This window comes from Astyanax mexicanus, chromosome 15 (assembly GCF_023375975.1).
Source record: "Astyanax mexicanus isolate ESR-SI-001 chromosome 15, AstMex3_surface, whole genome shotgun sequence".
Classification (NCBI taxonomy): domain Eukaryota; kingdom Metazoa; phylum Chordata; class Actinopteri; order Characiformes; family Acestrorhamphidae; genus Astyanax; species Astyanax mexicanus.
In genome coordinates, this window is record NC_064422.1 from 21642999 (window position 1) to 21670039 (window position 27041).

Here is a 27041-nt window from a genome sequence, read left to right on the forward strand (position 1 = left end):
CAAGAAAGCAGGGGTTTCTGATAAAGTGGCCAGTGAGTCGAAGTACAAGGTAGAGGTTTCTAATAAAGTGGCCAGTAAATTACAGTTTAAGGTAGGGGTTTCTTATAAAGTGACCAGCGAATAGAAACACAAAAGTATGGGTTTCTGATAATGTGGCCAGTCAGAGTAAACATGGAAGAGGCACAGTAATTGGTTGCTTTGTTAGTATTGTGTGTGTGTGTGTTGGGGGCATAGTTATTGGTTCATTTGTTTTGGAACTCAGCAGTTGTTTTTGGTGGAAATCCATGCGTTCTGCTCCGTGCCACCAGTCGCCCTTTCTCCGAGAAACACGCAAACACACACTACTTACTCCAGCTGGCTCGAGCTGAGGATGTGACATAACGCGCGCACATACACACTAGTCCGGGGTCGCGCTGGGCGATAGTCGTGATGTTTGCGAGAGGCGTGTGCTTGGAACGAAACAGCTCAATGTTATCTTTTCTGCTTCCTCTCCCAAGTCCACAGAGACTACACAGACACACACACACACTCTCACACACACATACACACACTGTCTCAGCATGTGCTAAGGGTCTAAGAAAGCGACAGAGAGCTATTAGCGTTGGAAGAAACACAGTACAGGCGAGGGGGCACGGTGTTATATATGGTGTTTTGTTCCATGCAGTTATGTAGGCGATCAAGATTAGGAAGAACATGCTTTAGGTTAGTTCTTTTATTCCCAAAGCAACATCACCTACCAGTTTTGACAGCAGTTGGATGGATAATTCTCTCCTATGGTCTACCATAGCAGAATTGACACTGTACTTTTATTGGCTGTACTAGAGCACCTTTTTGAATCAGAACTGAAGCAGAGGAGTAGGGGGAGGGATGATAGGTTTTCAGCTCTTGCTCATTAATAATACATGCAAACATATCACCTCTGATTGGCTAACAGCACTGCAACACCAGGAGGCACGGACGAGACGGACAACAGTTAGAAACGTTTAAATAAAAAGACATTTTTACACTAATAACAGTCTTTGCAATGTGACATATGTTACTTTACAACATGTGTAATGCCCTGCTAAGTGCTGTTCAGCCACTGACCTAGTTTTAGAGTCTCTGTAAAACGCCAAATCCACCGGAGATCCTATCTAAACCTATGTAAAACACAAAGGTGGGCAGTCCAGGTCCAGAAAGTAAAAATCCGGCTGAACCACCCCAGGGTGATATTTTACTTTTAACTATTGTAAACATAACTGATTTAAACATACACCAACCTATTTCAATTGTACCTCGCAGGTGATGTTCCATAGACATTTCCAACTATTTGTTCCTTGATGTGTTATTTGCACAAATAACACAGGAACGAACAGCCATGTTGTTCCTAGTGCTGTTAGCTCCTGTCTGACGAAACATGCCTGGCTTTTCTGAATATTTTGTTTTAGTAGCTACTGCAGACAATGGAGGTTAAGGAAAAGTTGTATGTGTATAAAACTCAGAGAGACCTATTGTATTTCACAAAGAACAAGAAAAAGTGGATTTTATTGGAAGGAGATCTTTACCGTGGTGAAGTTTCATCAAAAAATCATAGTGAGACCTAGCCAGGCTGAGGTAGAGCCTACAAACATGGTGGAGGGGGTTACTCTTCCTCACACATTGTTGCTCAAACTAAGGCCTCCAATCTCCCTTTTGGTGGCTGTAATAGGGTATGGTTTTGAAGTAAACGAACAATGCACAGTAGTGTTGTAGCACTTGGGTCTGGTCTTAAGACCACAAATAAGCCGCCTTGGACTCAACCTCAATTGGAATATTTCTTGTCCTATGGAGATGGTATAATTTGTGATAGTTATTGTACAATAAGTTACAAACTATTTTATTATTATTTTTTTATTTTTCATTTGCTTTTTGTAGGCGATAGTATAATGTAAAAAAAAAATCTTAAAACTGGTCTTAGCTTGTCTCTGTCTCAGCCACTCCTGATCTTGGTTTTGACTAAGACTTGACTACTAAAAGTCTTTGTCTGTTACTCAGACTCGATATGTCCTGTCTTGGACTCGGCTGTAGCAGTCTTGATTACCATACTAATTCACAGAGAGAACTAGCCAGGCCTCCAAACATGGTGGTGGTAGTTCCACACACTGTTTAGGGAAATAAGAGGGATGGGATTCATTTTACATGTTAAGGAAAGGAAATGTATTTTTATCATGAATGATTTACATGGGATAAGAAACCTCCACTCAAATGACTAAGATGGGAGTGTCTACTTGATTTACGCACAGCGTAAATCCCTCACCTCCAAAAACACGTGATGACATCCAGTCTTATTATGTACTTATAGTAATAATTCAATTTTAGTTGGACAATTAGCAGTAACATGTTTATGTATATGTTTGTTAAAGGCCACATATATAACAATCTTATGTAGTGCTATGTAGTGCTAAAGAGAGCAGGTAAGATATAGAAATAGAGTGCTTTATAAGATAAATGTATAAGAAAATGAGAAATAAGACATTTTACCATAACTGGCCAGAAACATTCCACATTCTCATTTTCTCTATAAAGAAAATCTGCATAAGCCTAATATGCACACAATGCAAAATACAGTAATGTGAGCTATCATATTGAATTCATTCTATACAGCTTTTTCTGGCAATATCAGCCAATGATCCATACCCATCCATACTAATGTAATGTTTCTATTCTGCAGTGCACAGGCACTTTCTGAGAATATAGAAACTGAAGTGTAGGCCTGCTGACAGGAGCTTTACAAATGACCAAATGACACGAGAAGCTAAATGACGAAACAAAATTGAAAAAAGTTGCCTTCTAACAAAGAAATTAGCAGAATTTAAAGAATCTGTCCAATGGAGAGGGGTGTCTGAAGCTCCAAAGAAATCAAGCTGGGAACCCCGGGGTGTTTTCTGTTCCACGCCCGTAATGACGGGCCCCGCAGCGATAGCATTAGCGTTGGTGGTGTCATTAGCCCATCGCCCCCGGAGGAGAGATTTGGCTGATTTATGGTTGGAGGCGCTAATGGAGCAGATACGGCCGCTCCCGCGCCCCCGCCGCACACGCTAATGAAAGTTTTGTGCAAATTTGAGCTAGGCAGCAGCTCCACAAGATTCCCAAGATTTTTGTTTTCCTTCCGAATGTGAATGCTCTGTTTTGTGTTGGATCTGTGTTAGGGATGGCGCAGGATGGACAGGTCTTTTGTGATATCATTGACTGAGGGGTCTGATTTTTGATATACCAGAGAGAGTAATAGCATAGCTTAGCTTTGTTTTTAGCACTGTATCGAAAGCTATTTTTCGTGATTATTTCGAAGTATTACTGTAAAGTGTTGCCCTGTGCTAGAGCTTAGATTGAGCCCAAAATATCCGGCCCGAGCCCGTGCATGTTCTGCCCAAGCCAGACAACCCATTAACTGTCATTTTGAGCCCAGGCCTGAAAAAAAAGCCATTTTTTGAATAAATAGAGTGTTAAAACTGAGCCTTTAAAAAACAATTTGGGCTGTTTGAATGAGTCGGTTCAGAATGATATTAATCAACATTGCAACACTGAAGAAGCATAGACCTATTATTTAAGAAAAAATGTTTACTAAGAACAGATCTCCGAAAGATTAAAACATGAGCAATGCGAACAATGATCCGCAGGCCTAAACATCAGTAAATTAGGCTACAAGAATGACTAATAGAATTTAACATGATTTAAGAATATAAAATGCTTTCTAAACATATTATATTTATATTTTATTATATTGAGCTTATAGTCTATGTGCAAAAACAAAAAACAAAGGGCGTAATATGGAAAAGTGGAGGGTGCATAATTCATATATGTGCTCTTTCATAGAGACAAAAACACAGAATATTTTTTATTTTTATACATATGAGAATATACATGATGCGTTGGTACCGGCATATTTTTAAGTCACTGTTAAAGGAAGTTCGTTCCACCTTCTGGGCTCCAGGAAAGTCATAAAGCTTGTCTTCCTGAGAGATGGCGGGTCTTTGGCTTTAGTAGTGAGCATTAAGCTTTTAAGTCTGATGGGCAGCTACTGGAAGGGAACGGCGCAAAGATGTGAGTTGGCTGTGTTTATGAAGATTGAAGACAAGCTGTGCTGGTGCATTCTAGTTACTTGACTCTATGTGTAACGTGAACGAATCTGTCCCTAAAACGTCTTACATGCGCACATCACCAACAAGAAAAAACATCAAATTTGAGAGACTTCTCATAGCTTTATAAAGAAAAATGGATGTGTTAACAGCTCGTATGTGGAGCATCTTTTACTGGGGTGGAGACACAGCAAACAGCTGGTCTGAAGTACATGCTCAGGTAGAGGAGGAGAAAAAAGGACATGCGTAAAAACAAAAAGACGCATGAATTCTGATTTGAACATTCACATTCATGCTACATGTCCATAGATCGGATATGTATCCTATTTGGCACCACATATGGAACTGATTTAGATCTGATTTGAAAAAATCGGATTTGCCATGTTCACACAGCCATGGAAAAAACAGATCTGAGCCACATTGAGCAAAAAATCTGATGTTGTAATGTGAATGTAGCCATAGTCCTGTGTTAGGTTTGACCAATAAGATATGAAAACATTCTCACATGGTTTGTTGTGATGCATTTTGGTGTAATTGGATTTTTTACTGTGTGAACACAAACCGAACTGAATGAAAAGAATGCTTTAAGTTTACAAATATGTTTTGATCCAGAGTAAACACCCTTAGATTGTGCTGCACCACTGCAGGTTTAAATGTTGGATTATTTCTCTCTCTCACTTTATCTCTCTCTCTCTTTGTTTCTCTCTCTTTCTCTCTTTATGTCTCTCACATGGGTGGATGAGTTTTAGCCTCATCAGGACTTATTGGTTAAAAAGTGGACAGATGGGCTTGAGCTTCATGTCTGAAGCTGTGTGTGTGTGTAGTCTTCTTCAGTGTGTGTTCTACCTTGGACCCTCACATTAAATGTAATAATGGTTACTGTAACAGCTGGGCCGGGAATCATGAGACATCTCACAATACGAAATTTTTAATGATGATATCACAATATTGCAGTACAGTTTTCTATATTACATCATGGCACTGTGTTACTAAAGAGGATAAAATACTCCTAAATAAATAAATACCGGAAATTATGGATTTATTGATGTCAGTTTCACAGAATTTGACAACCAATATTCTTCACATCAGGTTTACAGCACTCATTTAATTAGTGCCACCACATGGACCAATGAAGCATCAACTTCAAACTGTAACTCAAACTGTTTGGAAAGTTTTAGGGAATTAGGAGCACCTGGGGTTTAGTAAAAATATAAATATTTGATGCCAAGTATCGATATGATATATCACAATGTCAATTTATTGTCCCACCCCTAGTAACAGCTGACAACATACTCATTTTTTACTATTTTTTATTATTAATTTATTTATTTATTTAACAGGGACAGGTCTCATTAAATATAAAACAAAATAAATGAACCAGAGTTTTTCATCTGTAGTCCCTGTCCAGTTTTTAAAATGACAACCTCTTGGAAAAAAATAAGAGCCCACTTAATGGTGATTTGTTTTTTTTTCTTGATTTCACCAAATTAAAAACCTCTGGAATATAATCAAGAGGAAGATGGATGATCACAAACCATCAAACCAAACTGAACTGCTTGAATTTTTGAACAAAGAGTGACATAAAGTTATCCAAAAGCAGTGTGTAAGACTGGTGGAGGAGAACATGCCAAGCTGCATGAAAACTGCATCCAATATTGTTTTCTGAACTCTTAAAACTTTATGAATATGAACTTGTTTTCTTTGCATTATTTGAGGTCTGAAAGCTCTGCGTCTTTTTTGTTTTTTCAGCCATTTCTCATTTTCTGCAAATAGATGCTCTAAATGACAATATTTTTATTTGGAATTTGGGAGAAATGTTGTCTGTAGTTTATAGAATAAAGCAACAATGTTCATTTTACTCAAACATATACCTATACATAGCAAAATCAGAGAAACTGATTCAGAAACTGAATTAAGTAGTCTCTTAATTTTTATCCGGAGCTGTATTAAAATATATTAAATCGTAACCCCTGTATCATGAAACAATACAGCCCTAAACAACAGTAGCACATAGCGTTTTTCAGGAGAAGTGGTCATTAGGCAATTGATATTCTAATGTTCATATTTAATAACAAACCGAAATAGCTAATGATTTCTCTAATATGGACTGGCAGCTAAATTCATTCTTTAGATGCTGTTATAGAAAATGTTGACTAACCAAAAGCACTTTTTAAAATAAGAATGTCTTCTTTAGTAGTACTTCTAGTGACCTTTACTCTTGTTCTTTGCATAATAAATGGAGTGGAGGAGGTGTTGTGTAATATATTAATATCAGATGTCTTACACTAGGAGTCAACATTTGGTGTGAATGGATGATGGTGGTGATTTCCTTGTTGTTCTTTGCTGTCATTTTCACTGTATTTAACTGCTTTGTTCACCATTACATTACTGCTTATGCAACTTAGTTGTTAGGTAATTCGTAACTTCTGCCAGGGGCTAGCACAGCTTGATTAAGCTTAGTTCATCTGCGGAAATCTTTATAAAATGACCAGATAAACATAGAGAAGCGTTGTCTGGCATTCATGCAACAAAAGCTTGGAACAAAAGTCAGTTTAGTTTTAAATCTGTGACCCTGCTGGAGTTTTCTTGGAGTCTTCTGAAAGAACCCATTACTGTTGGGTTTTCCCCCAATCACAGGCTTCCAATTCAACCTAATCATATTCATCAATGAAGAACACGGCCTGATCAAAGCGGGGATTTTTTAAAGAGTCACTGGATCCCTAGCTTCCCTTCAGGGTATCAAAACAAACTGACACTGAGGAGCGGGAAAACAGCAGTTTAATGTTCATAAAGTTCAGATTAGTTACAGTAGTAGTATTTGCACTCTTTGCAATAAAACGTGAAGTTAGATAATGCTCTTTTAGAGCTGATATAATGCTTAATATGCTTCAAAATGTTTTTCTCTTTAATAAGAAAATGTATCAATTAGTGCTGGGGAGACTTGAACCAGTATGTGTTTTTCCCATACCACCATACCACTAGAGGTGCTGTGGAGCGCTGTGTAGAAGTGTAGAGCGCCATCAAAGAAGCTAACGGCAGCTCTGTGGAGCTTATGCAGTGTTGCCAACTTAGCGACTTTGTCGCTATATTTAACAACTTTTCAGACCCTCTTGCGACTTTTTTGTAAACAAGAGATTAGCGGCAACTCTAGCGAGTTTTTGTGGTGCTATTGGAGACTTTTGGCGACTCTGAGATGAACACATGCACTTCAGTTACTGACCTCCGCGCTGCATTGGGTGCTGCCGTGAGCCCCGCCCCACAACACTCACAGTGCAGTCTCAAACATAGACATCACATACGGTCTCACACACTCAGAGCACACCCCCTGACTGACCCCGCCCCCTATTTACAGAGCAGGATGTAAATATAAATGTGTCTTCAGTGTGACACGAAAAAAACCCCACTGAATTTAACTCACTCAGTCTCCGTCACTCACCTCATTCACAGTGTCTGCCTCTCTGTAAAAAGCTAAACATCTAGCTAGCTAGTTCATCATTGAACAATTTGTCTATAATAGGTTTGAAAATAAAGAAAACTTCAAAAAAACAAAACAAAACAAAAACTTAGAATAACAGTTGCGGCTAACTGCTGCTCTTATAATAACATTAAACAACACGGCAAAAAAATTATTTATGTAATTAACGTAAAAATGAAGTTATTTTAAGAAGTGACTGCCTATTTAAAAAACAACAGAATTTGTTCATTTGTTGGAGTTCATTTGTAACATTTCTAACATATTTATTGTTTTTTACTCACTTTTTTCTCTCTCCCACACTGTTATTCCTTTACAGCTTCAAAAACATGTATTATGCAAATTAGGCGATGACGTCATTTAGCGACTTTTAGGACAGCCAATAGCTATTTTCCTTACTGAGGAGTTGGGAACACTAGCCTCATGCTGTCCAGAAACATGAGAACAGAACTCCTGCAGCTTCTGCTGTTATTCCTTACAATATGAGTAACTATAGCTGTGTTTAAACTAGGGTTGCAACGGTATGAGATTTTCACGGTATGATAACCGTCTCGGAAAATACCGCGGTATCACGGTTATCACGGTATCACAGTTTGTTACATATATTATTAAACTGACCCTTAAAGAAATTACAACAAAGGTTTTTTGTTCAATTAACTATTTATTGTATAAACTACACCATCAGGTGAAGGAAACCATGTTTTTCCACTACTCTTAAGGGCATTAAGAGTGTATATATATATAAAAAAAGTTGGTATATAACCAGATACTGCAGAAAGAGGGGATTTATTTCTGACATGATCCTCACAATAGAGATTTCTATTTTAAGGCTTTCACACCTTAAAACCTTCAACATATGAAAAACAGGCACGTCAGAATTTGAAAATTAACACATGTAAATGAATGGCGTCTTTCACATCCAGTCCGGCCAGGACCTTTACACGGACACGTGAATCCATCGTAGCACGCACTTCACGCCTGTACCTGCGTGCCCAAATTTCGGATAACTCAGCGCTTTTGCGGGCGCTTACCGCATGGGTTGTGCACGACTACAAAGAGGTTTTATTTATGTTATTTAGGTAAAATTATAAACTGAACACATACTTTGCGCTGTTCAGCGGGGTGGTGTTCTCGGAGATGGGAGAACAGGTTTGATGTATTTCCTCCTTTAGCTGTGACTTTACGGCCACATTGATTACAAGCTTGTTGATTACAAGATTACAAGTCTGTTTTCAGGCTGTTTGAATGAGCGAAATATGATCAGAATTATGTTAATTAACACTAACATAGAAGCATAGAACTATTATTTAATAAAAATGATTTTTAAGAACAGCTAAACACAGTGCGGAGAAGTTCACGTGCGAGAGAGAGAGAGAGAGAGAGAGATTTGCGTGTTCTGATATGAGCTACTCACAGGTAAAGGTTATCTTTTATCTCCTCGTGCTCATTTTAGTCCAATTCATAATTCTGCAGTTTCTCAGTGTTTTCTGTCGTATTTTGCGGCCAGCGCGAGCGCTTACAAACACCGCGGACCGCGAGGTGCAGCCGCGCTGCCGCTGTTATGCCAAATCCGACTCCCTGCTCAATCCGACTCCCGCTTCGCGGACAGAATCGGCACAGCACCTCCCGCTGTAGAACTGCGGGAGTGAAAACAGCGCTTATAAATAAGTTAGTTAAGTTTCACTTTCAGTTTTCGTTATTTGGTTCGTTTTCATTAACAATAATAATTGGTTACTTAGCATTAACATTGTGATTATCACACCAGAGCTTTATTTAAAAATAAAATATATAATTAAAAAACAGATGCCTACATCTCAGACTATTTTCTGGAGCCCAACCCGACCCGGCCCGAGGAATGTGGTGGGAAATCTCGGCCCGAACGGACCCGATCTCGGGTCGGTCCTCGGGTCAGGTCTGGTTCGGGCAGAGAATCTAAGCTCTAGTCTGATGCACTTTCTGCCATTCTCACCGCTGTGTGCTGAGTAGCTGAAGCGGAGCAGAGTTGCGCATGCGCGGGTGACTTTCTCCGCTGGCTTGCGTTTTACCGGTAATAAGCAAACACACACGGTATGATAACCGTGCATTTTAATACCACGGTATACCGTGAAACCGGTTACCGCTGCAACCCTAGTTTAAACATATCAATACTGTAGCTTAAAGGATAATATTGATGCACACTGAACTAAATGTATTTATTAACTGGAGAACCAAAGGAATTGTGATAAATTGATAAGCAGCTGCTTAAATACTTTAATGCAGCTAATGGCTTTAGTAATAACACACTGTAAATTGATAGTAAACTTCTGTCTTATGTGTGCAATAAATATAAAATTTGAATACTTACATGTTGAGTATTTTAGGTTCATTTATAGTGTTTATGGAATGTTTTTTAATATTTTATTTTGTAAAGAAAGCTGTGTTAAAGTTGTCGGCGTATCTTTTTTTAAGGTCTGTTGTTTACATTCTTCAGCTGTTTTTCTGCTAATGAAGTCTGATTTCTGTATATTGTGTAATTTTGTGAGACAACGTGAAACCAATAGTAATTTAAAGCCTTAATGTTTGATATTATATGTACTCCTAACAGTACAGTAAGTCACAACCCTATATTAAAGCCCAGTTATGCAAAAACCTATAAATAAATAATAATAATAATAAATAATACCGTGATATACCGTGAAACCGTCAGAATCTGTGATTTTTGGTCATACTGCCCAGCACTAGTATCAATCACAATGCAATAAAATATCTTCATATTGCACTCTCAACTCATGCTAAAAGTATTGGAAGTATTGGCGCTCCAGTGCAGTTCTGCTGCTCCACATGCCAACACTGAGGTTTTAGAAGCTTGGCATTGGACACAGTGACCTTAGGCTCATGTACGGCTGTTCCAGAATGTCCTGTTCTAATGGCAACACTTTTCTATGAAGATAATACAAGTTGGGTGCGGCTGGCAATAGTGGGAGCTCCTCAAATTAGACGCATTCCCTTGTAACAGTCCTTTAACGACTCGTTCATTTATAATCTTTCTTTCATGGCTCCATGCGAACATCGCCCTGTCCGCAGCTCCAGCTTAATCAGTGACCTGTGGTGAGACGTGAAATGTTCTGTTCAGCTCTTCTTCACACACTCACACATTCACACACACACACTGCTCGCCTTGTTGCGTCCTCCTGTCAAGAGGTATTTCCAGACAGGGGTGTAAACAGATGAGCCACAACAATTGTCAAAAGCATCCGTCCAGTGTGTCGTCCACACCACTTCGCAAATGAACCGTTGTCTATTAGCCAGGTTTGAATTCGCAGCCCGTGCCATTGGTCAGCTGAGCTCAGGCCAGTTTGCATGATTGGCTCATAAATGTTGTTTAGGTGAAAACTGTCTCACTGTCTGAACTGTGATTTATGGTGTTTTGCCTGGGATTCATCCCGAAGCTCCAGAGACTACAGAGTGTGGTCTAGATTAGGTATTTTTGGAGCTAGGTTTAAAGCTTTTAGAAGATGTATTTTTAGTTTCTGTGATGCTGGTAGGTCATGAAAACATAGTACAAAACGATATTCAGGGAGTGCAATGTAGAAAAAACAATTAGAACTTCATGAAAAGAACACCTCACCAACTGTTAAACATGGGGATGGATGAATGTAGAGTTTGTTTTTCTCAGAGGACGTCTGGGAAAAACACATACATGGTCGTTCCGGACGGGAATAAAATCAAAGAGGACCCCCTATAAAAGAGAAAATTACCCCAGAACCCCCTGAGAAAGGGCTTATAATTCAAGAATGGCTGTTTCGAATCCTGTTCATACTGCCGGCAACCAGCATCAGCAACCGGTGTCAGAGAGAGCACAGGGGGCCTTGCTGTCTCTGTGTCAGTAGGTGGTGCTCTCTCCAATCATCCTACTTCGTTACCCTCAGTGAGGCATGTGCCTTTACCCACCTAGTGCTAGGGGCATTACTAGTGATTAGTGATAAATAATAATTATAATTAATGTAATATTAGAAATTAATGATTTCAAAAAATTTAAAATGCCTTTTGGAGATCAGTTAATATACTTATAATCAGTTCATCTACGCTCACCTATTAACAGTAACAGATATTACAATTTTAACCAATACTTTTACACACCACCAAAAACAGGATGGTCTTCAGAATTTTTAGCTCTGCAAAAAATGTTCTGTGAATCATGCAGTGTCCTAGATAGTGTGTGTGTGGTTTTTGGATGGAGTGTGTGTTTTTGGAGAGAAAGAGGGAGAGAGTGAACGAGCCAGACCTGGACTGCTATGCGCTTTGAAGCTAATGGCTCAGAAAGGTGATGATTGTTTTGGTCCGTTTCTTCTCATCATCTGCTGTGTGTGTGTATGTGTGTGTGTGTGTGTGTGTGTTTGGGATGTGTGGGAGGTGAGAGTATTCCACAAAAGGCTGATGGGAAAGAGATGAATTGTGACCTCAGTATCAGTTTTGGCCATGCGACCATGGTACTCACACACACCATGGTCACATGACCAGAACAGATACTGTGGTCACAATCCATCTTTTCATATACATATATATTTTGGTGTGTTTTTGTGTGTGTATGTGTGTGCGTTTGTGTGTGTGTGTATGTGAATGTGTGAATGATTAACCTGTATCCATCCGCAGAAGGGAAAAAAAGAGGTGCTCCATCGCTCCGGGCTCCCTCCTGATTAAAGTTCAGACTTCCATCCATCTTTATCTCCCTCCATCGCCGCTCCCCCTCTCTCGGCAGAATGGATGGTGCTGGTGGAAATCGCAATATTGTTTGCGGGGGTGGAAGAAAAAAAAGACCATTTGCATCTCCACCACCAGCCGCTCGGCACAACACAATAGAAGAGGCACGGGGAAATACAGTTAGAGGCAATAAAGGGTCTCTCCATCGCTCTCCTTTATCTCCATCCCACCATTTTGCACTCTGGCTCATTCCCTTCTGTTTTTTTTCTTTCCTTCTACTTTCTCACTCATTGTTTCTGTGCCTCTGTTTCTTCTTCCCGCCTTTTTATCTTGCCCTTTAGTTTATTTTGCTTCAGTTTAAGATTGACGATATTGACATATAATAGGCCTACATTTCACGACAAGGGTTCCCAACCTTTTTCCTTCTTCCCTGATCGCAAAATATCTCTCAGACTGTTGCAGAGTTTCTTGAGCCCAGCTCTGGTTTAAGTCTAGCCTCAATACTGGCACAGAGGTCTGGCTCACATCTGGGCTGCATGTGCTGCATGTTCCAGCACCCCGGTTGCCAAGTATAATACAGCAATCGTCCCAAGTCTCTTGTGCCAACCCTTCAGTTGCTAAGTATAATACGGGAACCAGTTCACTCTCACTTTTGCCAACTATCTTGTTGCAAGGCATAAACAATATGTGGCCCAATTTTGCACAGCTGATGCTGAGTCAAGCGATGCTGCCATGCATTAGTCAAGAGTCAAGTCATTACAAGAGTCATTGTCATTACAACTGAGTACAGGTACACAGTGTAGTGAAATTACGTTCCTCCGGAACCATGGTGCAGCATGGAACAATAAGCAATAGATAACAGGAGTGATGACAGTGCAACATAACTATAACACTAAATAGCAATAAATAAAATAAATACAAATGACGAGGCAATTTAAGACAGGACAGTGCAGTAGCGATACAGTATAATAAGTGTATAGTGAGGATATAGTGTGGGGTGGGGTTCAGCTCTGTCTCTGTGCGTTGAGGAGTCTGACTGCCTGGTGGATGAAGCTGTTGCAGAGTCTGGTAGTGGAGGCTTGGATGCTCCTGTATCTTCTGCCGGATGTGAGGTTGTAAATGTGGGTGCCAGTTGTCCTCATAGCGAACTCTTGCATGGTTGCGAGTTCAGAACGGATTATTTACAACAAAACAAACAAAAAAGCACCGACTGCTCGCGCCGCCGACAGGAAGTAACCAGCTCAGTACGATTTTTCATACTATCAAATTCTTCTAAGGAAGCAGAGCATGCTAACTAAATGCAAAGTGGAGAACAGCCTCAACCAATAATACGACCAGCTTTGTTGCATTTGCAGTGTTAACTAGCTGGTTAACCTGCTATACTAAGAAAACTGGGTCACTTCTGATTTGTGGACGTTTTTGTACTTAAAGGACCAGCTGCTTGATATCCTCTCATTTTATTACTTATATTACTATGACTTGTCTTTGCTAGGCTCACAAATTCTAGTTCTTATAATTATTAGAAATAAAGTCTTGGATGGAAATCTGGGGATGGAGTCTGGGACGTTGTTCTACGTGTGCTCTTTAAACTTTAAACATCAACAACCACAAGGTCAGTTATGGTAGACCCTTGCACTTTCCTTCTTAGAATTTCTGTATTTGGGAGCTGGAAGCCTGAAGCCAGAAGCCTGTTTTGTCCAGGAACTGCTTTGTGAAGGACATCTCCATTGATCTTTGGTTAGCTTTGACTCTTGCACGGTCTAACCCTTTAATTTGTAGGTACTGCTGACCTTAGACATTGTTTTTTGATTGATTTCTTAGATTCTGCACTTCATATATGGAAATTTGGTAGTAGGATATGGGACCCTGACCCATATTTGTTGTTTAAACTTGGCACCAGGTCCAGCCTCTCCATCTACTACCTGTAAACCCTTGATATGGTCAGAAGCAGACAATAAGCTAGGCCTCTAAACTTTCCATCACACATTTTATATGATTAGAAGCTTAAAAAAAGATATCATCATTGATCTATTTTCATGTCTTTAATTTTTGTACTTGCAAGCTCTGGCTCTTCAATTGTAGGTCCCACGACCTCATAAATAATGTTCCCATTTTTTATTTGAATGGACATTTGGTGGTGGGATGTAGTACCATCTACTACATAGTTTTGCAGTGATGGGAGGTCTTCAGACTTTTCTTCTTAAGAGTTTTTATTGTTGGCAACTTGAAGCCTGAAGCCTGTTTTTTTTTTTTTTGTCTTGGAACTGATCTGTAAAGAACATCTCTCTTGCAGCTTCTTCTGTCACAGTTTTTGCTTGCCTGCTCTGATTCTTCAGAACATTTTTAGAGTGGTTTATCATTTAATCTAGATGCAGAGGAATACATGCCCAAGCAGCGAAGAAAACCCCATTCTTTTGCATAAGAACTGTGTTGTTAACCATTTTGCTACACCAACCACACCCTTCAACTGTCAGTTCCTCTTAGGTTAGTGATCGTTTTCTGTTTTGTAGATGCCAGATCGATTTTTAGAGCTTCTGACTAGAGAAGTTTGGTCTGTGGTAGGCGATCAAAAGCTTCCATCAGTGTCTGGCCAGACAGGTCACAGGAGAACTTGACGGTTGAACATCCATCAGTGACAGGTTGGACAGGCGGGCAGGCATTAACTCTGAAAAAGGTACACAGATGGAATTAGTTCCAGGACGGAGAAAGTGAAACATTATCAAAGTGAGGCTAATAACCCTGCAAGATCTGACTATAACAGTCTAACTAAAAGAAGAGAGCCAGAAGGTAACATAGACATGAGAGCACCCTGGCAGTTTTATATTGATATCGATATATGAATTACTTAAACTTTTTGTATGTTGCTATAAAGATTTGTGATTGTGGTTCATCAAGGTTCAGACTAGATCGCAGTTTGCAAAGTCTGCAATGGCACTATCCTTCTCAACTGCTGCCTTCAGAAAGAGATAATCTCTTTAAAGAAACCCAGGCCAGTATCTCTGCTCAGCAGTAATACAATTTTTTTAGGCTGGTATGTGATAGTATGCTCAGAGATAAGTAGATTTTTCAAAAAACTAGACTAGATCTTCTTCAAAAATATTTGTGGAGCCTGCACTTTTGCTCTCCATTTTTCCCCAGTACTGTGCCGGTTATTGTTTTAGAAGCTCTACAATAGGAATGGCTTAGGGTACCTTTCTTAGAAGTTTGCTTAGGATACAACACATTACCTAGATAGCTTCATATTTTGTTGAGTTTTGATTGAGACAACCATCAAGTTATGGCCGGATATTCCTGTGTTTTTGTTCAGTTGATGTTCACAGATGTCCGGAGGGCTTTTAGCTGACCAGATTTGGTCCTCAATGGTTAGTTTATTGTCTAGGAGAATTCTTTCTCCAGCAGGTGGAAAGTTAAACCTGATCTTGAGGCAGTTCTGTGTTTACTTCGAAAGATCGCAGTCAAGTTAACATGTCTGGTTCTGGCGCAAGCAAAAAAGACAAGGGGACCCAAATTGAAACTTGTGAAGTTATCCTCACAAGCCAAAAGCTGTTTGCATTCCTGTGCTGGTACAACACACCCCTGTCTGGCGGAGACGTGTTGTGTATATCACTTCTCTGCATGAGAGAAGGGAACAGAACCAAGTAGGAGTAGAATTTTAGACTTTTGGAGTCGTATTAGAACACTTAGGGCATTTTCATACTAGCCTTTTTTTTAGACTTGGGAGTTGACTTGCTCTGTGAGTTTGATATGTTTATTCAAATGTCAAAGCTGTTTTCGAGCCTACGTGTGTTCCAGTGTCGGTGGTCTGGGATATTGCTTCAATTGGACAGTCTGCTGAAGGTGTTGAATCTACTGTATCTGCTCCCGGTGCTGTATGTGCGGTTGTGTGATTTTGTAACATGACTACTGCGACTGCCAACAATAGCCAAAGGCTGATGTAAAAAAGCTTTGAGCAAATATTATTTGCAAATGAGATTAGGTGCTTTGTCCAGGAACATAAAGCAGGGTTGGTTTCCACTTAATCCAGAAAGGCCAGGTAAACCAAATACAGGATTTTATGCAAAACAAGAGGATAAATGTTTGCCTAGGTGCCTGGAGCTCAACCGAGTTGAGGGATAATCTAATCAGTATGGTCTGGTTTGACAGGCTGTACTTCTAAAGGAATACTTAACAGGGTAATGGTGTGGAAATATGAACTTTGGATGAGGATGCATCTAAAAGCACATGTCAGATTGTGTTGTCCTAGTTCAGGAGAGAACACGTGTCTCACACAAGGGTCTTTTCCTGATAAGACCTGATAACTTGAAAGGGCCTGGTGTAGCCAGCAGGCCACCAGTCTATTTATGTGGCCTCTTATGGGAGGTAAATTAGATATTATCAGTCAAAACTGCCCAGAACAGTGCGTCCATTAACTCACCAAAGCTACAGGCAATTTAGCAGTGTCCAAAAGGACGTATGCATTATCCTTGAGGAGAGGCCTACTCCAGATGGACTGACAAGTGGTGCCTAAAATTTTAAGAAAGTGAAAAAGGGTCTCTTTAAGGTGTCTAAAGCCTTGAATACCCTGTACAGCTTTTCATCGTAGGTGAAGAATTTTTTATCTTGTCTAAATTGGGAATGGAAGGCCAAAAGTGCCAGATTGAGAATTAAGGCTAAAATCAAGGCAAAAATTATGTAGTATAACCCCAGCTTAAGGCAACTGATGTCTTCACATTAAGTGTACCAAAGGCCTTAACCGTCTGTGGTGGTCCTGACACAGGCTTTTAAATTTAAATGACTTAAAATTTATGACTTAATACTCTTATCCAGAAGATTAGGGGATAGAAAAAAAGGTCTAAAATCTGAGCAAAATCTGATAGGGGACTACACTTGTCTGTGAGTCCAAACAGAATGTGATAAAATCATTTTGTGTCGTTTTAAACATTAAACAACATCTTTCAGATTTCCATAATAATGAAAAAAAAAATAATAATTCCTTGTATGTAATTAATATGTTTACTTAAATCATCCTCTTGATTTAATAAAAAAAACTCTTATGTTTAATAAAAAAGTCTCTTATGTTCATGAATTTTTATTCATAAATCGTTCTGTTAATTTAATAAATAATTTCCTCAGTTTTCATAAATAACTCTGTTAAATTTAATAAATAATTTCCTCAGTTTTCATAAATAACTCTGTTAAATTTAATAAATAATTTCCTCAGTTTTCATAAATAACTCTGTTAAATTTAATGAAACATTCCCTCAGTATTCATAAATCGTTATGTTAATTTTAATCAATAATTCCCTCAATTTTAATAAATAATTCTGTTAAATTTAATAAATCATTTCCAGAGTTTTAATAAATCATTCTGTTAAATTTAATAAATAATTCCCTCAGTTTTAATAAATCGTTCTGTTAAATTTAATGAATAATTCCTTCAGTGTTAATAAATCGTTCTGTTAATTTAATAAAGTATTTCCTCAGTTTTCATAAATCCTTCTGTTAATTTAATAAATAATACCCTTCTTGTAATTAGTGATATTTTAAAGATGTGAAATACTACACGGCTGATTAGCAACACAGGGTCACAAATTATCTTTCTCAGGTAGGAACCCATGGCAAGGTCTGTCTGATCTTCAAAATCACATTTTATCATGAAAACACATGCAAAGACTGATATTATGCCTTAATGTGCTTAAGATGGGTTTTTTTCCTTGTGCGCCTAAAGGGTTTAGCTATTCGCAGCACTCACTTCTAGTCACAACAATTTTTTACACTATTGGATTTTGAGTCGTTGACAAGTCAAGAGATGCTATATGCTGCTATATATTTGTCAGTGGTTGCTTGCTTGATATTTATTATTATTTTCTATTATTAATCGTATCTTCCAACAATTTACAAGTAGCAAACTATCCAGTGCCAAACAAAGCAAATGGCTCATGAACCGTATGCAACTTGGAATTTAAGGCTAAAAGCGTGTAGTTCAAACTTGGCATTAAGAATCTTGCAAAAAAAAAGTGGGCACATGGCAGTCATGATCATTTCAAATATGAGAAACAGGCATGGGTGGTAATCAGTGGGTGTAGCTGTGTGGCAGCAGTACAGTCCATGTGGCGCCTCACAGAGGACGGCCACTACGAAACGAATAGTGGTGCACATGCTACATTAAATTTCACTGACATTTCAGAAGCTCATCCTAACAGCGTACACATCTTTCTCTCTCTTTCTTTCTCACACACGCTCTCTTTCTCTTTTTCCCCCATCTCTATATCTGTTTCACGAGATTCATTTCCTTTGTAGCTTCGTTCATCAGCGCACCCAGACCATTCCAAAAATAACACCGATGAAAAAATAATAACCCCCCCAAAAAAAGAGGAATGAGACAGACATAGATAGAGAAATTTGGACTAGAATAGAGAGATGGAGAGATGTTTGGACAGGAGAGAAGTCGAGATTGGCGGAGAGATAAAGCACGCAATGTTCTGGCCGCTCATGCAGTAAGAGGGCGTGTTAAAAAGCTTTGCATCGTGGGTGCACGCAGGGACAGAACACTCATCCTGAGACAGGCCTGAGGAAGGGGACACACACACACACACAAATACACAATACCAAAATGTGCAGTATGAGACATATACACATATACACATCATCAAAAAAAAAATAGTTGCACCCAGAAGGAAATAAACTTGGCGTGTAGTCATGCCATGCCAGACGGTCGTATAGCGATTCAATGCGGCAATGGGTCATCTTCACTGACGAGTCCCGCTTTTGTCTGTGGTCAGAGCCAAAGTGAATTGTTTGTTATCATGTATCATACATTCAAAAGCAATTTTGTACGATTCCAGATCACAATTAGTCTTATTTGCAGGCTATTTGACAGCCTACATTTACATTGATGACGTCTCTAACAAGGTGGTCATACCTTGACAGTGCTCACCCACATACTGCTGCCATCTCAAGGGCATAATCGTACACCCTGCGCAAGGTGCGTCGCAATGCTCGTTGCTATCTTACATCCCGTCAACAGTGTATTTTCATTCCTTGCGCAGATGTGGTTAAAATATTGTTGGACTTTAGGAAAATATTTACACTGATGGGCGTCTGGAATTGACATGTGTTCAGGTAAATATCTGGCATATTTCTATCTTGGCGGTGGGAAATATAGATGCGCTACTGACTGATTAAAACCCTGACAGCAGTCAACAGTCAGCCGCGCAATCATGTCTGGATCAGCGTGCGCACTGCGCACCCCAAGCACAGTACCACATACCACACATATCACTTCTTTACCACAGCAAAACACACCTATAAAATAAAAAATACTTACAAATGTGTACAGTAACTATCAAGTTATTATTAGTTATATTTTTTCTGACATTTATAAGGATTTATATTTATGTTTAGTACACGGGCGTAATATAGCAGATGAGACGAAATTGACAGATGCTCATAATCACTCATTCTCTCTCACACCCTGCAGTTTTGGAAATAGAAAATTAAAAGAGAGAAGCACTTTGACTGAACATAAATTTATTTTATTAATATTATTTAACCAAAATTTGCTTTATTTGCAAATATATTTGCAATATTTGAAAAACACCAAAGCACATTGCCTCACGCGCTCTCACGTCTTGCGCTGCCCAACAGTTATTCAAAACTGTTGCCCGTTAATTGTTTTAAATTTTAAATACGCAGATCTTTAAAGCTATATGTTAGCGATCATTTCTTATTACCAGGTCACATTGATTAAAATATAAAATATAATCATTCATTAATTAAAGTCTCGTCCAGCACTCTAAAATCACTAAAATAGCGCCCTTGAAGACACGGATACTATGTTCTGGCAGGTCAAATTTAGAATATGTAGGATTTTTTTGGACATGGCATCAACACTTCACCCCTCCAGGATCCTTATACTGTGAATTGTCAAGCTGCATGGGATGGATTATAACAGGACACCATTAGGAACCTCTACAACTCCATGCTGAGCCTAAATTTTGTAACCTTTATCTTCCTGCTGAACAGCACTGCAATCCAACATCCATCCTTCAAGATGCAACTAATTTTGCTAACTAATGTTTTTCTTTAACGATGAGTGTACGTAGAACAGGAATTTCTATCTCTTGCTGCGATCAATATCCTAGAGGAGGATTATTTCTGCAGGAGGTTTGTACATATGGTTTGAAAGGGGTACACACAGGGTCTTAATAACCTTTAAACTATGTTCTCCAGCAAGATTTATTATGCTAATAAGTGCTTTGATTAAGGCGTGCTCTAACGGATGCTGATACCGTCGTTCCTTCAGGGTTTTTGGCTGCGTTTCTAAACGGAACTGGCCCGGGTTCAAACTGTCCAGGCTTTAGTCTCTCCCACCTTGGGGCCCGAGCCTCAGAGCCGCAGAGGCTGCGCGGCTCCCGCTAATCTAGCCTGACAAATTAGGATCAGCTTAGTGCTTCTCTGCTTTAGCGTCATTTTTTATTGCAGTATTGAGCTCCATATCCAAGCACAGACAGCAGTGACCGAGGATTTGACCTTTCCCAGTCTACGGGGGGGGGGGAAATGATCGTATTGTCTGTTCGGAGAAGGTCAGAGGTCAGGGTCAGAGTCAGGGAGCGCGTCCTTGCCCCTGATGTGATTCTTTGTGCTGTACACTAAGCGTTACTGGTTTACGTGAGGAGTGGTACAGCTGTTGTGGTACATGGGTGTGTGTGTTGTATTTTTAGACTTTGAATTTAGTACGTTTGGTGTTTTGGTGTGTGTAGAAAATCCGAACGTTTTGTGTTTGTGTGTGGTTGTGTGTGTTTGTGTGCTTGTGTGTGTATGTGTGTGTGTGTGAGGGGAGGGACTGGTGATGGTGGTTCAAGGCGTCGTCCTTTGATTGATTGATTTAATCAGAGAGCTGCAATCACCCGGGTGTTAGGGGGCGGGGCAGATGGGTTTGTCATAGGACAGTCACCGTAGGGAAGAAAGCGACGCTGCTGTTATAATATGTTTGTGTGTGTGTGTTTCTGTGGTGGGGGAGGGGCATTTACACGTTTGTTTGTTTTTTTGTATTTTATTCATGCATTTCACTGTTTGTGCCAAAATGTGTGTGTGTGTATGTGTGCTCTGCGTTGTGAAATGTGTGGTATATTGAAGACTATTTGTTATTATTTTGGCAAATATACAGGGTCTGTTTTTGAATATTTACGACTTATGTTAATAACTGTTTTTTCTTAAATGCAAAATTTTGTCATATGTTTTTTTTTGTTGAGAATTCAGGAATCTGATGATCTTCTGAGACATTTTATTATTCTAATGAATAAAAAACGGTTAGGAATTTGGTGCAATATTGTTAAATATATAAGAACATGAAACAATTCTTAAAAAATTGACCTTTTAAGGACGAAAACTAAGAATAAATCTGGCAAACTGAAACCCTTTACTAATCAGATGATAGTATGATAGTGGTGTGCATGTGTGTGTGTTTATACAGCTCTGGAAAAAAATGAGAGACCACCTAAAAATGATGAGTTTCTTTTTTTTTTCAAAATTAAAAACATCTGGAATATAATCAAGAGGAAGATGGATGATCACAAGCCATCAAACCAAGCTGAACTGCTTGAATTTTTGCACCAGGAGTGGCATAAAGTTATTCAAAAGCAGTGTGTAAGACTGGTGGAGGAGAACATGCCAAGATGCATGAAAACTGTGATTAAAAACCAGGGTTATTCTTGGATATTTCTGAACTCTTAAAACTTTTATAAATATGAACTTGTTTTCTTTGCATTATTTGAGGTCTGAAAGCTCTGCATCTTTTTTGTTATTTCAACCATATTTCATTTTCCGCACATAAATGATCTAAATGACAATATTTTTATTTGGGAGAAATGTTGTCTGTAGTTTATAGAATAAAATAACTATATTCATTTTACACAAACATATACCTATAAATAGCAAAATCTGAGATACTGATTCAAAAGCTGAAGTGGTCTTTTAATTTTTTTCCAGTGCTGTATGTGTGTGCTTGTGGTAAAGGTTAAAGGGTGTGTATAGTGTATTTGTGTACATCTAATCTTTGTGTATATCTAATCTTTGTGACCAATCTCGCCTGTGGCTTTGTTTTTTAACTCTGATCTCCTTGGTGTTGATGTTTTTCAGCACATACATTACAGCAGCGATAAGATATAGCACACACTCGCATGCTCACAGCAAAGGGTGCAATCAGAGGCAGCTTAGCATACCTGGGTATTGAGCCCTTAACCCTGTGATCAACTCTGGCACCATAGTGGACCTGGGTATTGAAACGTCTCAAAAGGAAATAGCTGTTAATCACACAAGGGTTACGATATTATAATAGATTAGAAACATTGTATTGTAAAGATACAAGTTCATATTTAAACAGTGATTTTCTTCAGTGAAACGCTTAAAAATCTCAGACACACATTCAGTCTTCCTGAATTTCTCACATTTCTTTCATTTTTTATTTCACACATTTTTTCTCTCTCTTCCTTCCTTCCCTCTTAAACACACACACACACATACACACACAAACATGCTGTGCAAAGAGTTAACACGACTCCCCTGTTTGGACCTCTTCCTGTCTGGCTGCAACTCTCTCCATGTTTTCAGATACTGCTGAAAAAATATCCAATCACACACACACACACACACACTGTGTTTCTGTAAAAGCACTCTGTGTGTGTACAGACTCTCTGTGAGCGTAAATAAGTAACTAGCAGTGGTATTGGCTAAACATCTCACATGTGCCAATCAGTCAGTTCTCCAATCAATACTCATCTGTTTGGGCCCTCAAGAAACACACTCTCCATCCTAAATCACCTGATTCCATTTCACACACTGATACACACTAATACACACTGATACACTCTGATCTAATAAGTATGGTAATGTTGTTTACTAATGGAATATGATATAACAGCTTTTATTATCATATAATATACTACAATATATCACAGCACAGTATAATATCGTTTATATTATATTGTAATGTAGAATGATATAATTAATAAAATGTACTTTAATATAATATGTGATATAGTGTAATACAACATAATATATCCTAAGATAACACAATTAAATATACTATCATGTAATATACTAATACAGTGGTGTGAAAAAGTGTTTGGTACCTTCACATTTTCTTTTTTTTTTCATGTTTGTCACTCTTTAATGTTTCTGATCACCAAAAAAAATAGATATTAATCAAACACAATCAAAGTAAACACAATCATCAGTAAATAGACACAATTTAATTGTGATATGATATTCTTTCAAAGTAAATTTCTGTGACTTGTTTACTGCTTTATTTCTCTGTTTTTTAGTCATAAACACATTCTGAAGTATACTCCAGTGTCTGAGGAGAGCTCTGTGCTGTCTCAGAGTTTCCCCATGGCTTGTAAACTGAATCAATGTTTTGTATCATTGATTCCGATTTGCACTCAATTCGCGAACCAATTCACTTAATGAATTGCCTCAACCCATCATGTAAGTTCTTCAAAGCATTCAAACACCACATCGATCACATGATAATTCACAAACTATCAACTTTTAAATGCCTTATTTTCTGTTTTTCTTTGCTTGTCAATGATCAAGTAAATCAAGGGGCTGATGATGTCACTGACACTTTTATATTTAATTTATATTAAGTTTTTTTGGTTAGGAGGGGCTCTCGACAGCTCACAAAGTCAACTATCAAATAAATTCGATAACCTTATAATGTTCTGAATGTTCTTAAACATACCTACATTGTTAATCTTGTTAAATTTTTGTTACATGTTCAATCTTTTATCAATCAATTCGGTCTATTATTCCATTAATTTCAGATGTTGAATACATTTTTGACATAATATAATTTCAGTGTTGGTTATTGAGATATTTAGGCAGGTATTATATCGAAAATCACAATTTTGCTATTATGACAATTAGGGGTGTGCCATATTGTATCGTATAATATTATACCCTAAAATATTGTGCCATATCACCCACAACTAATTGTAAATCATTTATTTTACTACAGTCCTGGATATATGGAGATATATGGAGTGGATTATTAGTATCAGGACATTCTGGATCATTGACTTCTGTTTCAAATCTGATAAAATTCTTGTATTTTTAATATCTCAGTTAGTGGTATGCCATATCATATTGTATGCAATGATAAAATGTCATTTTAATTTTGTTGCAGTAGTATAAAAATGTATTTTTTTTATTATTCAGTATTTTGTCATATTGCCAAGAGTATCGTTATCACAAAAATACCCTGAAATATTGTGATATTATTTTAGCGCCATATCACTCACCCCTAATGAACTCCCCACTGTCTAGATGAACAGAAATGTAGAGATAGTAAACTACAGGAAGTGTAGGGGAAGCTGTGTAATGCTCTGTAATGATCATATGTTCCGCACACTCATTCTGACAGACTGTAATACACTGCAGAAAGTGTAGGGGGTGCTCTATACTGTTTAGTAATGTTTATGCAATTTATAGTTATACAGAAATTTGAATAGATTTCATAAAATGTACAGGGTGATGTGGCTTCTGTTGTTTTATTATTGTTTCCTGTTGTTTCATTGTAGTTTTCCAAGGTGTATAATGGCTCCATCAATCCAGTTAGCATGATGCTAATTGGTACCCATACATTTTCATTGTTATCAGCTACTTTAGCCATGTAGCTGCATAGATTTTTGACTGAACTTCCTGAGTTTGAGCTGAAAGATTGAGCAATAGAGGGAATCCTGAAGGACACACTCACACACACACACACACACAGAGTAATTGAATTGAGTGTAGAGGCCGTGTGTTTACAGCACGTCCGCAGTGTATCGGTAAACAGGAGGCTAAAGTCAGCTTCATAGAAAACTTGTGACATTTAGCCTGACTGCAAGAGAGAGAGAGAGCTTTGCTTAGTCTTTATTCTCACTACACTGATTTATTAGAAATCTATATGTTCAGAATCAGTCAAAGGTTTGAACACATATTCTCATTAATATGTATTCTTTATTTTTGTATTATTTATTACATTAAAGATTAATATTAAAGACTTAACTCAACTTTCAGGTAACACATATGCAGACTGAGAGAATAATGCCAATATTAATGCTACAGTATTTTTCACACTATAAGGTGCACTTAAAATTATTTAATTATCCCAAAAATCAACAGTGCGTCTTATAATCCGGTGCTCCTTATGTATGAATTCTACTAGTCAGGTTGTAAGGATCAGTAAAGCCACTTCGCTGAAGTACAGCATTAAACAGGAGTTTCAGTGAAGTTTTTCTCCAGCACTAAGGCTGGAGCAGTATTAGCATTAGCGCCTAACCGACTAAGTATATCAGACTGCAGTCTGTGTGTTTACTGTGTTAAAACAAGCTAAGTGGGACAAACTGCTAGCTAATAGCACCCTGGGTTACCAGAACACTCAGGGTCCTCAGTGTATGGCTAACACTGCTGCTAACTGTGCTAAAGTACTGGAAATCTAAGCTTACTGTAAGTAAACAGAAACACATTATTCACCTGAATAAGCAGTTTTTAGTAGTGAAATCTTCTGTGTAGATTAACATCCAGTGCTTTTTTTGAAGAATTACAGTTTTGTTAACCTAGGCGCCCCCTGCAGCGAGACCTGCTGAAGGAAAACTTGGTGACACCCCTGTTCCTTACTAGTGGCGCTTACAATGTGCCTTATAATCCAGTGTGCCTTATAAATGAAAATAGACCAGAAAATAGACGTTTATTGATAGTGAGCCTTATAATACGATACGCCTTATATTGAGAAAAATGCGATACTTTAAAGAAACATATTTTGGCATGTTTAACACTTTTTTCTTTATTTCTAAATTTTCTATGCATTCCCTCGCAGTTTTGATGTCTTTAACATTAGTGTACTATGTAGAAAATAATAAAAAAATAAAAACATTCAATGAGAAGGGGTGTGTCCAAACTTTTGACTGTTACTGTATATTAATAGAAATACAGTCATAGAAATTACTTAAATAAATATTTTAATATTAATCCTGATTATCCACGAATAATATCAAATAGTATGACTTACAGCACCCTATCTATTTAGTACTATAATCCTGTTATAAGCTATCAACTAATAATCCAGCTCAGAAAAACATCTACCATAACTGGCCTGTCCACTATTTTAGGCTCTGTAATAAGGTGCTCATGTCAGATTGCATTAATTAAAAAAATACTAACAAATAAATTAGGACATACTAGTTTATTTATTTTTTACAATTTATTTTATTTTCTTTTATCAAAATGTGGTCAAATACCTGAAATCTGTTAATATTTGCATTCAATTTAGACATATTTGAGTAATTGCCTGAAAATAGCATCTGGCATGTGTGACTGTCTTCTATACAGGCTTTATTATTTTTAGCCAAAAAAATAAATAAATCAAACTAAAAAACTGGCCTAGAGTTCTAAGAGCTATACACTGTATACAGCATCTGATACTGACTGACGTTCATTTTTCGGTATGCTGTCATCAGTTCATTTTATACAAGTCAAGCAGAAACAAAAGAACACTATAATCTTCCACAGCCTGGCACCATCAGTGCGTGATTACACACTCCATATCATATTGTAGTATTGTAGCGTGAAAATAGAAATGTGTGTAGCTTATTTATGGAAATAGGTGCAGCGTAACCACAGAACTGGGTGTAGCCTCATCGTGGAAAAAGGTGTAGCGTAACCACAGATTTCCAGATAAGCTGTCTGTTTTAAAGTGGGTGGAGCTGAATCTGGATTTTGAGAAGAGTCCCACTGTGGTGCTTCCCTGCAGGGAAGTGACTCGTTTAAAGATA

The 27041-nt window shown here is 38.2% G+C and overlaps 1 protein-coding gene across 1 annotated transcript in view; it reads left to right on the plus strand.

Moving 5' to 3' along the window:
• The window catches only part of raraa (retinoic acid receptor, alpha a), a 165167-nt gene that overhangs the window by 64417 nt on the left and 73709 nt on the right, over positions 1-27041 (plus strand). The gene's annotated exons all lie outside the window — the stretch shown is intronic.